The sequence below is a fragment of the Rhinopithecus roxellana genome, chromosome 20 (genome assembly GCF_007565055.1).
Source record: "Rhinopithecus roxellana isolate Shanxi Qingling chromosome 20, ASM756505v1, whole genome shotgun sequence".
NCBI lineage: Eukaryota > Metazoa > Chordata > Mammalia > Primates > Cercopithecidae > Rhinopithecus > Rhinopithecus roxellana.
The window spans coordinates 26,330,460-26,345,440 of NC_044568.1; the positions used below are offsets into that span (position 1 = coordinate 26,330,460).

General features: G+C 45.2%; 1 pseudogene; it reads right to left on the reverse strand.

Annotated features, from left to right (window-relative positions):
* Window positions 1-14,364: 14,364 nt before the first annotated feature.
* The window catches only part of LOC115895179, a 7,626-nt pseudogene continuing 7,009 nt past the window's right edge, over window positions 14,365-14,981 (reverse strand).

Below are 14,981 nucleotides of genomic sequence, written 5' to 3' on the forward strand. Positions count from 1 at the left end.
CCAGCCTGCCCATCCTTCTTAAGTCCCATTTGTTTAAATCTGTGGATTTAAACCAGAATGCAAAGCTGGACTGCAGATCACCTAGCTAGGCACCGTTTTCTTTGTCTGTTGATCCAGGTCAAGGGTTTGATGAGTTTCACTGATACCCATCAGGAGTTTAAAGACCAAGGGCAAGAGAGTCATGGGGTCCACCCTTTGGCCGCATTCTGGTTGGGCCCACCGTACAAGAAGAAGTTGTCTTTATAACACTTTCTTTATAAAACCTTATATAACATATATACATTTTATAGATATATACATATAACTTTACAAAATTTTCTTTATAAAACCCAGTCATTGAAGATTTTTCTTTTGTATTTTTAAATAATAGGCCTTTTCATCTGAATAGCTCGTGAGCAAGTCAGTGGAGACAAGGACAGCAGTTAAAGAGTCTGTGTGTATCCACACTGGAGCAGCAGCCTGGAAGAGCCAGAGAACTTGGGCTTTGAACTCAAACTAAACTGGGTGCAAATCTAAGCTCCAACACTTCCCAGCCGTGACTTTGGGCAAGATGTTTGAACTCACTCATTTATTTACTTAGCAAATATCTGTTGAGCCCCTACTATGGCCTGACTAGGTGCTAAGCCCTGGAACTACAGCAGAAATCAGACAGACATGCTCTGTCTTTACTAAGCTTCAACATAGCGAAGAACTAAGCAGTTACCCTATCTGTGTTGTTAAGACAATAACTATTGTAAGAGCCACTGTGAGATCAGAATATATATATGTGTGTATATACATACACACACACACTCACACACACCTCACAGGCCTCCATCAACATGACCCTGTTCCCTTTTGTTTGAGTGAAACAGCCTCTGGGCAGCTTGATGCTTTCTAGATCTTGGCCTCCTGGCTATGTCTGCATATTTTCTTCAACATCTAAGGAGTACTTATTGAGTGTCAATAATCTGCCTGGCACTGTTCCAGGCACTTGGGACACATCAGTGAACAAGACAAAGTCCCCAGGCGCATGGAGGTGCTAGATGGAGCCACCAATGATGAATCACTGACATACCAAAGACATAAATTGTGCACTGTCTCAGTTCCCGAGGCCCCACAAGCAGACTCTGAGACAAGAGCTGGTGCAGGGACATTACCTGGGAGGTCATTCCAGGAAGCACAGGTGAGGAAGAGGGATGGGGAGGCAAGGCAGGGAAAAGAAAGATAATTAAAAACACATTAGTAGCCTGGGCAACAGGAGCAAACTCTATCGCTACTAAAAACAAAAAATTAGCTGGACACGGTGGTGCACCCCTGTAGTCCTAGCTACTTGGGAAGCTGAGGTGGGAGGATCACCTGAGCTTGGGAGGCAGAAGTCGTAGCGAGCCAAGATTGCACCATGGCACTCCAGCCTGGGCAACAGAGCAAAACCCTGTCTCAAACAAACAAACAAACAAACAAACAAACAAACAAAAAGCATTAGTGAGCAGAGGGTTAGGGTTAGAGTTAGCCTGTTTTTAAACATCACAAGCATCAAATCATACAGGATGCACATATCTTTGTCCTACTCTTTCTGCTCAGTCAACATCGTGGGTGTGAGATCCTTCCATGTCCCTAGATTGGTCTGAAGATTGTTCCTTCTCATTGCAGCGCAGTAGTCCACCATGTGACTCTACCATCATTTACTTCCCCGCCCAGGGCCTTTGCATTGTTTCTGATTTGGGGCTGTAAGCACCGCTCTGAAGGTCTCTCTTAGTTGAACACACGCTCATTTCTATCTGGTATTTACCCATTGAGGCAGAATAGAGTCTGGAGACAGGGAACCTAATGCTGATTTGTGCTGACTTCCTAGAACTGAAACCAAAGGAAAACCCCAGCTTTCTATACCCAAGTAACAAAAGGATCAGAGGCTATTCCCTTTGCACTGTCTTGCAGATGAAAACTGAAAAGTACCTATAATTGTTCCCCTCCCTCAACCAATCAGACTGGTCATGGGGCCAAGTCTTAATGTATAACTTTGCTTCACTTCACCCTCTGATTGGTTACCTTCTGTGACCTTCTGTAACCAATCAGAATGGCTGCAGGCCAAATCTTCTTTTACACAGAGTGTAACCAAATAACCAACGGGAAACCTCTGGAGGGTAAACTCCAGAAAATTCTGTAACTAACGATCTTGAGCCACTTGCTCAAGCCAGCTCCCACTCTGTGGAGTGAATTTTTGTTTACAGATATCTGTACTTTCATTGCGTCATTGCTTTCTTTGTGCGTTTTGTCCAATTTTTTGTTCAAAACACCAAGAATTTGGATGACAGGTAGTCAAGATCCTCCACTGGTAACACCAGGAGTGGAATTGTTGGGTTGTAGAGTTTGCATAGATTCAGCTTTGGAAAATAATTAGCAGATGTTTTGCAGACCAACTCTGAAAAAAAGCAAATAGTTACAGGTTTGACTGTTTTATACTCAAAATGAAAATAGTTTGTAGACAGTCCCATGTGGGGTTAAAAATAAATATTTTTATAGCTGAAATGACTTATTCTATTAAGAAGAAGAATGTCAGTGAGAAAATTGGCCCTCTTGTCGGCCAATATCCAGGCCTTTGGGGAACCCCTGAGGAAGCATCTTCCTCATTTGCCACTTTAAATTTAAAACATACCATAGAGGGGACAGCTGGAGGAATGCAAGTGCCTCAAATGCCGTCTCTTATTTCCCCAAAGGGGTGTCTCCGCTTCAATTTCCACAAATCCACATGTCATCTCCACCATTTTCAGGCTCAGGGAAGATGTTTATTGTTCAGTAGATACCTGTAAGCATCAAGATTTGGGGAGTAGGGGGATATGGAGCAGTTGTAAGGATATGAATTCTTGATTCAGACACATCAGGTATTAAAGCTTGAATCCTAGTGAGTGATCTTGGATGAATTATTTCCCCTTTTGGGTTCTGGTTTCTTCATCTACAAAATGGACAAAATAACAGTTCTTGTCATTGAGAGAGATTATGGAAAGAACAGTCTGAAATGCATGAAAAGGAATTAGCATGGGGCTAGCGCCTAATTCTCAGAAAACATTAACTGCAATCAGCATCATCGCTGTGGTCATTTGTATTTGCTAGCTGTCAGAGTGGGGATGTTCCCAGCTGTGCAGCACCCAAGTGGGCACTGAAGGTTCATTCTCCCCACCTCTTTCTTCCATGCGGCAACTAAGTCATCACTCTCCCCACCCCCAGCTCTCTGCGGTAGCAGAAGAATCCAGGCTACAAGTGCCAGAATCACATCACACTGAGCTTGCTAATCCTTTTTGCCCTCAGATGTGGTTAGCTGGGGAGGGGAAAGGCAAGAGGAGGGAGGTTGGCAAGTTGCAAACCCAGGACAACAAAGCTGAGCTGCCTGAAGCCTGCAGCCAGGAGCAAACGGAAACAAATTAGTTCAATCCCAGAATGTAAACCAGCTTTGACAGAGATGCATGGAAAAGCCATGCAAGGAAAGCCTGCTGCAATTTCTCATCTAGTTAGCAGAGGGATCAATGCCATGGGCACAGGCCCGGTAGAAGACACTGCACGCGGCAGCGTGTGCAGGGCCTGGGGCCTGGGACCCCCGCTTTGGGGTTCCCAGATGCATCAGGTGCCAAGGTCAGCTTTGGGGGAAGGGGACTTGCCCTCAGATGTTCTAGTCCACGTATTATAGTGCCTGAGAGTCCTGCATGACAGCTTGATTCAGGGATATAGAATTTTAGGACTTGGAGGATATTCTATCCAGAGATTTTTATATTCTAGAATTCTATGAATGTGCACTGGGGGCTAGAAAGACGCTGCGAAGATAGGGAAACGCTGAATAATAGGTGGGCTCCCGGCTTCAAACAGAGCTTTCATATGTTTTGGATTGGGATGAACCATATGAAATTGCCATTTTTATTGGTCAAAAGCAGCTCATTATTGACAATTTCATTTGGTTACATGAGATGCAGGCTGGATTTGATCCTGAGCAAGCCACCAGCTCCAGGAGGATGGGACAGTGGGGTGCAAATCACTTCTCCATCTCTGGACCTGAAACAGGACCTGGCATATGCCACAGCTGGAATAGCAAATGAATGAAGCAGGTGTCAATGCCCTCATGGGTTCTTTCTCTATTCATTCATATATTTGTGAACAAGCATTCACTGGTATTAGTATGCATCAGATATTAAATGCTGGGTTACAACAATTAAGCCATACTTTATTTAAGTATAGTTAAATTACTTTAACAGCAGACAGACATTGACCTTCCCTGAGGCCATTTATAGTGCAGTGGGTGAGACAGACATTAAACATACAGTGGCCTGAGTGTTACTTACAATTGTGATAAGTGGTACAAAGGAAAGAGGGCATATAATCCTTGAGTGCTGGATGCGGCTTGGATGTTTTGTCCTCTCCAGATCTCATGTTCAAATGTAATCCCCAGTGTTGGAGGTTGGTCTCACGCTAAGTGTTTAGGTCATGGGGACAAACCCCTCATGAATTTGGGTGCTGTCCTCAGATAATGAGTGAGTTCTGGCTCTGAGTTCACACAAGATCTGGTTGTTTAAAAGAGTGTGACACCTCCCCATCCCTCTCTGGCTCCTCCTCTCACCCTGTGATACTCTGGCTCTCCCTTTGCCTTTCACCATAATTGGAAGCGTTCTGAGGCCTCACCAGAAGCAGATGCCAGCACCATGCTTCCTGTACAGATTGCAGAACTGTGAGCCCAAATAAACCACTTTTCTTTATAAATTACCCAGCCTCAGGTGTTCCTTTATAGCAATGCAAGAACAAACTAACATAGTACTCATTAGGTGCAAAGTGCAAGGGTGGCCACTGGGAAGGTTACAGTAATAAGATGCTGCCCAGCTGCCAAGAGAAGAAAGTGTAGTAGACAGTATTCTGCTCACAAAGATTTGGTGTCTCTCCTTTGGAAGAATTGTTCTTACCTCACCTATTGAGCTCAGGCATGGCCATGTGACTTGTTTTAGCCAATGAAATGTGAGCATGAGTGATTAGTCATTTCCAGGCAGAAGATTCAAGCCTCAGTGTGCCATGCTCTCTTTTCCTGCTGCCACACACTGCTGCTTCTTTAGCAAGGGTCCTGGAATACAGGCCCTGGGAAGCAGAGTCCTCAGCCCTTCCCAATGGGTGCAAAAATCACCTAAGAATTTCAGGTTGTTTGTTTCAGACTGTTTCAGCATAAGCTTGTCTGACTAACAGCAGTCATCCATGCCCTTGCCCTAATCTAATATGAAACCATGTTATAGACTTCCATATTCCTCTCCAGTGCCAAGTACAGTAGCTTCCATGTGGTAAGTACCAGTAAATGATTGTGAATGAACAATGCAGCACAGGTTGTGGTAATTGCCATAAAAGAAGGGCAAATCTCTGGTGTCCTGAGAGATCAGAGAAGGGAGAGCTCAGCTTTAAGCTCCAGAATGAGAGCATCTTGAGCACAGACTGACCCTAAATGCCGGGTAAATAACAATGAGTATTATGATCACTGTTATCATTCTAGTCCAGTTGTGTTTGGGGAATGGCTTGCAGGTGAGTGAGAGTGGAACACATCATACTGCCCGTGATCTTTCTTTATACTCCAGAGGGCATGAACTCTAGTAGCTATGGCCTTATATTCTTAGAGCCTCATGATCAGAGAAAGGCATGCATCCTTCTCAGCTCAAATTTCTTAAATCCCAGGGAAGACTTCCTATTGGCTCAATTGAAGTCACATGTCTTTTCTTGAACCAATCAATAACTGTGGTCTCTGGGTAAAATCCAGTTCACTAGCCCAGCCAAAATTTGGTCCAAAAAGAACAGTATCTGTTCTAGGAAGAGCAGAGTCAGAGTCATCATGAGTCAGGCAGGCTCCCCGTTTTTATAAGTTTTATGCAATCATTTACTGAGTACTTACTGCTCTATGGAAGACTTTGTCCTTGGCACTGTGGAGGAATATAGAAGACATAGAAGCAGAAGGGGTATTGGGACTTGAGGAGGCAGAGGCAAGGAAAAAGTAAAGCCCAGACTGAGTCCAGCCCCTACTGCACAGACACTCCCTCTGGGCTGCCCTGCCCTGGAACGTCTCTCCACCAGAAAGCTCTGGTACCCTCCCAGCACAGTCCCCAAAGAGCTAAAAATCAAGGCCACTCACTCCTGAGCCTGACAGCCAAGCTGGATGAGAATGAATGGGGCTCTGGGAGGCATCTTGCAGCCTTCTTGACAATGTTCTGGCCTGTGCACTCTATTCTCGTGGTTTCTGTCTCCTCTTCTGTGTTTACAGGGTTGGGCAGCTGCTACAGCCCTTGTCTCTTCCCTAGGTGCCTCAGAGTGACAGAGATGAAGAAGCCACTTGGCTCTAGGAAGTGTGGCCTGGCTCTCATATGGTTTGGCTTTGTGTCCCCACCTAAACCTCATCTGGAATTGTAATCCCCACGTGTTGAGGGAGGGAGGTGTTTGGATCATGGGGGCAGTTTCCCCCATGCTGTTCTCATGATAGTGAGTTCTCACGAGATCCGATGGTTTTGTAAGTGTACGGAAAACTCCTCCTTTGCTCACTCTTCTCTGTCTTGCTGCCTTGTGAAGGTGATTGCTTCCCTTTCTGCCATGATTATAAGTTTCCTTGTATAACTTATAATCATGTACAAGTTATAAACTTGTATAAGAGGCCTCCCCAGCCATGCGGAACTGTAAGTCCATTAAAGCTCCTTTGTTTATAAATTACCCAGTCTCGGGTATTTCTTTATAGCAGTGTGAGAATGAACTAATACAGTGTGAGAACTAATACAGTGTGAGAATGAACTAATAACAGTGTGAGAACAAACTACAAGCTCTGTCCACAGTCAGCACTGTGCAGTGGGCACTGAAGTGAGACAGAACTAAGTCTAACCAGAACCCTGTCACTCACAGGCTGGCTGGCATGGGATGTTAGAACAACTGGGAATGTGCTGGGCAATACGTAGTATTAAAATAGGACTGCAGTGACAAAAAAAATCAGGGTTTATTTTTCATACCTACAAGAAGTTCAGCTTTAGTGGCTCAACCACCAAAGGGCCACCAACTCTGAAACTCTTTGGGCCTTTTCATTTTGCAAGCTGGCCTCAGTAGTGTGAGGCATTGCATCTGTCAGCAGATGAGCACCGAAGAGGGGTTTAGGGCGGGGCAAAGGCCTAACATGGGACATGTCTTGTCTGTCTCTTTTTATCATGAGAGCAAAACCTTTCCCAGAAACTTCCAGCAGGCTTAGATCTCATTGGCCAGATCAAAAGAAACAGGGAAAACAGATATTTTGTTTCTCCAGTCTTCATAGTGGAAGACAACAAGTGAAAAAGTATTGGGAACAACTGTAGGTCAGCCAGTTGTCCGTGTCCAGGAAGTTACCTTCTTAGCCCCATGCACCAGTTTCCTAGAGATTCCAGAACAAAAGACTGCAAACTTTGAGTGGCTTAAATAATAGAAGTTTTTTGCCTCACAGTTCCAGAGGCAAGAAGTCCAAGACTGGTGTTGACAGTGTTGGTTCCTTCTGAGGGCTGAGAGGGAGGATCTGCTCCCAGTCCCTGCTTCAGCTTCCCAGGGCTGGCTTGACATCTTTGGCATCCCTTGGCTTGGGGAAGCATCACCCTGTCTCCTGCCTTCATCATCACATGGTGTTCTCCCAGGGTGTGTGTCTGCTTCCACATTTCCCCTCTTCATCAGAACTCCAGTCTTATTGGATTACAGTCCACCCTAATGACCCCACTTCAATTTCATTAGCTCTGTAAAGACTCTGCCTCCAGATAAGGTCACATTCTGAGATACTGGGGGCTTAGGATGTCAACACATAAATTTGAGGGGGACACGGTTCAACCCATAATAGTCCCCTTTCTTAATCTATAAAATGAGTACAAGAGTTCCTGCCCCACACTGGCTGTAAGACTTAAACGGGGTGATCCACATAAGGAACTCCCATCAATGCTGGCCCAGAGTGAGGACCCAATATACAGCTGCTGTGTGCGGCTCCCGGGGCTCCGCACCTCTAGGGCTGAGGCTAAGGTCAGGGCCAATGAAAGGAAGATGAGGCCAAGAAAGAGAGAGGCCCATCAGTTCCCAGCCCCTAGAGTTTGCCGGTGTCCCCAGTGGGACAGACATGACCTGACAACTGACTAGCTGACCCTCATGATCCAAGATGGCCCCATCCTTGGCTGGTCAGGACAGGGTGGCCTCACCTACTTGGTCCCACAGAGCTCCCATTTCCAGGAAAGTAACCTTTAGCAGCTCCAAGGGAAAGGTGGAGGAGTGGGCTCCCCAGCCCTCACTTGGCAATCTCTTCTCTTCTGGGCAGTAATGGAATCCACCTTTTCTTCTGGGGGCCACTTCCAACAAGAGCAGGACGGGCTGTGATCTCAGGTTCTGAGGGGCTGCTGTCTCTTCCCACTTGAGTGTTTTGAGTAAATTACAAGGCTCTTATCAGTGGTGGGGGCTTTATTGTTCTGCCAGGACATCTCCCTTTGTCAAAAACACAATAACTTGTTGTTAAGTGGTACTTTTTTAGGTTTTCCAAGCAGACAGACTAATTGTATCTTTTAATCTGGGTCAAACTGCTCTTGCTTATTACAAATTGGCTCTGAATCCTAAAAAGAGAGGGGGAAATGTGAGGAGCATTTGCAAATAATTTAGAGGCAGAATTACCTTCAGACAAACATTATGTCATATTGGGGAGAAATGCTTACCCAGACCTCAGCCTAGTTATGCTCTGGTTGGCCCAGAGGGAAGCTGAGGGACAGAGAATGTTCCCTGCTACAGATTCTGGCTACTCATGGAGCTTGTGGATGAGGGGAGCCAATTTGGGCATAGAACCAGGCATTACAGCCTGGATAATGATTCCCAGAAGTATCTGTTCCTAATCCTGTAACCTGTAAATATTACCTTATTTGGAAAAAGGGGTATTCATAGATTTTACTGCATTAGGGAGTTTATGCTGGGTTATTTGGGTGAGTCTTAAATGCAATCACAACTGTCCTTATAAGAGAAATATGGAGGGAGATATGACACAGACAAAAGAAGAGAGAGCTTAGAGTGATGCAGCCACAAGCCAAGCCTTGCCAGCAGCCACCAGATTCTCCTAGAGCCTCTAGAGGGACTATGGTCCTGCTGATACCTTAATTTTAGTCTAGTAAAACTGACTCGAGGCCTCTGGCCTCCAGAACTATAAGAGAATACATTTTCATTATTTTAAGCAACCAAGTGTGTAGAAATTTGTTACTGTAGCTTTAGGAAACTAATGCACCAGGAGATTCCTGTTGGTGGCTCCACTCTACCAAAAGAGGACTTTCCAAGGCTGAAGAGGCCCCCAAGAGACATGGAAAGTATCATAGAAAAGATTGGCCGTTGGCTGGTGGTGTTCTAGCTCCTGTGTGGCCACTTCCTAGTTGTGTAACCCTCTCTGAACCTCAGTTGCTTCATTAGAAAAGTAAGAATAACCAATCTCCTCACTACATTGTTGGAGTATTAAATGACAGGGCACACATAAACCAGAAGATGGCATGTCACCACTGATGATCAGAGAAGGTTACTTTTTTGTTTAATTTTTATTGTTACGCCTCCATTGACTTTCCAGGGGCTATTGTCAGAGTCATCAAGCAGTTTCTTGGGGCACTGTAAACTGTACTCATATCCTGTGCAAACACTTTAATTTGCCAGGCAGTGCTATTTGTAAACTTCATGAGCTCAGATCATTGAAGGTTAATTTCTCCTGACTCAAAACAGTTTGCAGAAAACGTTGATGGCAATGTAAAGCAAACTGGTGCTCAAGCCAGAAAGGTGACATCCATAACAATGAGGCCAAGAGAGATATTTATTTCACCCAATTCACCAAAAAGAACACTATTTTTGAAAAAGGCAATTGAAGAATTAGCCATATTCCTGCACCTCTGATAATTATCCTTGGGTTGAGGCAAGGCTGGCCTTAACTACATTCATGATGTGTTTCCAGGGGTACTCTTGGACTACCCACCTTTGAAATAACTTCACTATCAGAACTATAAGTTCCACTGTTAGAGATTTATCCCTTTGGTGAGCTCAAGCATGGACCAATTGAGAGTCAAGTATCACTAAGAAGCCAGTTCCAGTTATTAATAACTTAATAAATTGCAGTTTGCCATTTAAAACCTTCCAGTGTCTTCCTGATGCTTCAGAAAAAAACTACATAATTTTCATGGTCTGCACGGCCTCCACAATCTGATCTTCTCCTCCGTGCCCTTGTATGTTTCTTCTAGTTGTTCAAATGCTCTATGATCTCTCTCTCTCCTGCCTCAGGCCTTTACACAGACTGCTCTATCTGGAGAAGATATTTAAAACATACTGACTTCCTGGGGCTGGGAACTATACAGGGAAGGGGAAGAGTGAACATGAAGATAATGGGACATGGTCCTCAACATGGTCCTCACACTCAAGATGCTTGTCTTCAAGTAGGAGTCACAGCTGAAAAGAAACTGAGAACAGTCAGAGCAAGCAGCCCAGATGCGAGACAGCTAAATGCTACAGGTCTTAGGAGAGACCATTTCTCCTAGAGGTGGTGGAGGGGATACAGGAGGCAGCAGAACCTTTGAAGGATGCACCACACTTAGCCATGGGGGGAAGACTGCTGTAGTGAGTAATTTCTAGGGGCAGCTCAGGCAAAGACCCGAGGGGGCAGAATGTGAACATTCAGAGATGAACAACAGTGGGAACAAACACTGAGCACCAGGAAATTACCCCAAATCACAGCAGTCCCTCATGACCTGACTCTACCCATCTCCCCATTTCCTCTCACTTACAGTGGCCCAGCCACATGGGCCTTCCATCTGCGACCCCAATGAGTTTGTGGTTCCTCACTTAGGGCCTTGGCTCATCCCTTCACTCTGTCTGGAAGCTTTCTCCCTCATCCCTCCCATGGCTGCCCCCTTCTCACCCTCTCCATCTCAATCACTCCCCATTGAGGCTTTCGCTACCATCCCATCCAAAGTGTGTCCCTGCTGTTTTGCTCACTCAGTGCCCCTTTCTTGGTACTTCCTGACATGTAGCACAATTTGAGATTGTATTTTTCTTTGTAGATGATCTGATTAACGTCTGCCTCCCCGCTTATATCATGAGCTCTGAGAGGCTAGAAAAGGGTTTGTTTGTCCAGTACTTGAGGAAGCTTGGGAGAGTGGGCACCCAGTGGAAATTCATCAAATTAGTTGTGTGTGCATGGTTGTGTGTGCACATGTGTGCATGTGTGTGTTTGTGTTATGGCTAAAGACTAAGATGGGTTCATGTACAACATACATTTAAAAATTATCAAAAATTAATTGTGCTCTTGTATACTTTAACTCTGAAAGTTAATTATTTGTCTGCTGAAGGCCTGCTGCCTTGGTCAGAGAGGGAAGATACAGTAAATGGTGGCATCCCAGTTTGCAATGAAAAGCATAGAATTCAAGCACATTATGAAATACAGACATCACTTAGCACAGTTCTGGAACCAGGCATAACTCCTTCAGGTGACAACTGGTCTCAAGCATAGACCAGAATGGAGTTATGGAAATACAAGCCAGTAGCCTGTAATCCCAGCTCTTTGGGCGGCCAAGGTGGGCGGATGACTCGGGGTCAGGAGTTCGAGACCAGCCTGGCCAACATGAGAAACCCTATCTCTGCTAAAAATACAAAATTAGCCATGTGTGGTGACACATGCCTGTATTCCCCTACTTGGGAGGCTGAGGCAGGAGAATTGCTTGAACCTGGGAGGTCAAGGCTGCAGTGACCCGAGATTGCACCAGCTCATTCCAGCCTGAGCAACAGAGCAGCACTGTCTCAAAAACAAAACAAAAACATACCAGTAATTTCTAGACAGATTTTTCTCCTGTGAACTGTCTGCTAGCAGCCATTTACCTGGCAAACTCTGGATCTAGAATTCTCCTTCTTGGGAATTCATGATTTTACAACTCTGACGTTGGCTGGCTGACGTTGACTCTGAACCCTCCAAAAGGAAACTTTTCTAAGCAAATGAACAAAAATCATGAAATATCAAGGAAGTAGGTCAAATTATTTAGGAAACAGAGGTGGCCTATACCAACATAGAGGAATCTATTTACATACAAACAATATATTAATTATAAAGCATTCTTTACTATTCTTTGAAGCAGGGGACTCCGAAGGATGTTCCCTCTATACAATGCTGTGGCCTTATTAGAGTTTCTGTCTGTGTTGAAAGGCAACACAACTGCTTCTCCAGTACATTAGAGTGAAAGAAAGGGAGGAAAGAAAGTGAAGGAAAGGATGGAAGGAAGAAGAAGACAGGGAAGAAGGAAGGAAGAAAGGGGGAAAGAAGGAGGGAAGGGGGAAGGAAGGAAGGAAGGAAGGAAGGAAGGAAGGAAGGAGGAAGGAAGGAAGGAAGGAAGCAGGGAGGGAGGGAGGAGGGAGGGAGGGAGGGAGGGAGGGAAGGAGGGAGGAAGGAAGAAGGGGGAAGGAAGGAAGGCAAAGAGAGAGGGAGGGAGGGAAAGACAGAAGGAGAGAAGGAGGGATGGAAGGAGAAAAGAAAGAAGGGAGAGAGGGAAGAAGGGGAAGACTTGCAGCCGCCATTTGCCCAGTGCTTAGTGTGCCAGGCATCTGTGCTAAATGTTGGACATACTTCATCTTTTCATGTGCCAGCCACCCTCTGAGATAGCTATGTATTGCTATTTCCATTTTGCAGATTCACTGAGCTGAGGTTTGGAGCAGTAAAGCTACCTATTTAAAGTGGCAAGACCACACGTGCAGGGTATAAAATCCAAGTCATAGCTGAATGGAACAGCGCATTCCTCCTCCATCACGATCAGAACACATCACTTCCAGATCTTATCGCTCTGAATTTCCTTCATGCAGAGGATCCTTCCACAGAATAATGCAAGCGCAGAAGGCTTAATCGTTCTCTGTGTGTGCATGTGTGCATGTGCTCATGTGTGCAATATGAAATCACTTTAAAATGTCATATAAACCATAATGAGGTACCTCATTTCCAAAGAGATCAGTTGGCAAACATTTTTAAAGTTTGACAAGTCAATCCTAGTGAGGTAGTGGAGCAGTGAGAACTTTCTTACCCCTCTGGTGCAGTTATGAAGTGCTAAAAATCATTCAGGAATGCAATTTGCTGATGTCCAGAAAAGCTGAACCATGTGACTCCCATGACCCAGCATCACCCACCTGTATGGACAGGAATTTTCATACATTTGCATAAAAAGTCACATGGAAGAATATTCATTGCTGTAGTGCATGAAATCTAACAAAATTAAACTTATTAGATTCGGAAAGATACCACGTATCGGTTAACAGGAAAATGGATAAATAAAGGGAGATCATCATGCTGTGAGAGTTTGGCTGAAAGTTAAACCAAACTAGAACCCCGGAACTCCTGTCAACAACATGGAGAACTATCAAATCAATATTGAAAAAAAAAATAGCCGGGCGCGGTGGTTCATGCCGGTAATCCCAGCACTTTGGGAGGCCGAGGTGGGCAGATCAAGGGGTCAGGAGTTCGAGACCAGCCTGGCCACCATGGTGAAACCCCGTCTCTACTAAAAGTACAAAAATTAGCTGAGCGTGGTGGTGCATGCCTATAATCCCAGCTACTCAGGAGGCTGAGGCAGGAGAACTGCTTGAACCTGGACCTGGAAGGTGGAGGTTGCAGTGAGCTGAGATCATGCCATTGCACTCCAGCCTGGGCAACAAGAGTGAAACCTTGTCTCAAAAAAAAAAAAAAAAAAAGAAAAGAAAAGAAAGAAAGAAATAGCTGCCAGAGACAACCAACAGTGTGACCACACTGATTCTCTAAAAGTGTAAAAGCCCACGGACACATGCAAATGAAATAAAATTTAAAATCATATATGGGAAAATTTAGGACAGCAGTTACCACTGAGGGAGAGAAGGAAGGGAATTGTATGGTGAAAAGGCTTCAACTGTGTTTGCAATGTTTTCATTCCTAAGCTGAGCGATGGGTATGTTAACGTTTATGAAATATTCTCTATAAGTTTTTTTGTATGCCTGAAATACTTCAACATCATGCAATTTTAAAAGAGGGGGAGGAAGACTAAGTGTTTTGCTTTCTATAAGAAATGCTACTGGGGTATAGCAGGGCTGAGAAGTGGCCAGACTGTTTGTGAACCTAGATAAAGCTTTTAATTTCTCCTGGCCTGGTTGGAGGTGTCCTGCCCTTGGCGGGTGGTCCAGCCCGTGATACAGCTGCACACAGCAATGCCTGTAAGCAGCAAGCATGGTAAACCTCCCAGGATGCCACCTCCCGCCTGCTGCAACACAGAGCACGTTCCCTGGGAAGCCGTGTTTCCTCCAGGTGAAGGATGGGATCACTCCATCTCTGTCACCTGCACAGAGAAGGAAGTGCTATAGAGAGACAGATTAGATCATCTATTATCAAGTAGGCATAAGACGACGAGGAGGCACCTGCCGCTCGCCAGATGTTCTATTCATTATCAGAGTCGTGGGGAGGGTGGGCCTTGATTCTTCCTCTCTGTCCCCCGAGTCCAGACTCTTAAGGGAAGAATCAGAAAGGGGACTGGATCATGGACCAGCTCCCTCAAAACTGGCCTGATGATGGGGTCGGGTGGGGTGGGAGGTGCACCACAGGCAGCACAGAGTACATTACTCCTGGGCTGTGAAAATACTCAGAAGAGAATACAATATTTTGGAAGGTTCTTGTGTTCAGGCCAGTGGCAAAGCATGATGAATGTCTCCCCTGGGACACTTAAAAGCCCAGCCAATACTACCGTTGTCGTCATCATCATCATCATCATCAAATGCTTACTCTGAGCCAGAAACCCTGCTAAGAGTTTCACCTGCATTTTCTTATGGACTCATGGCAAGGTCTTTACAAGGAAAGAATTATCCACGTCCCCAGGTGACAGCAGAGGAAACAGGCAGGGAGAGGTAAGTAACCAACTGAGCTCCACCAAAGTGAACTGCCATAAACATACCATCTCCTCTACCTCATCATTGACCTGCCAATGACCTCACCCAGGCATCCGCTCCAC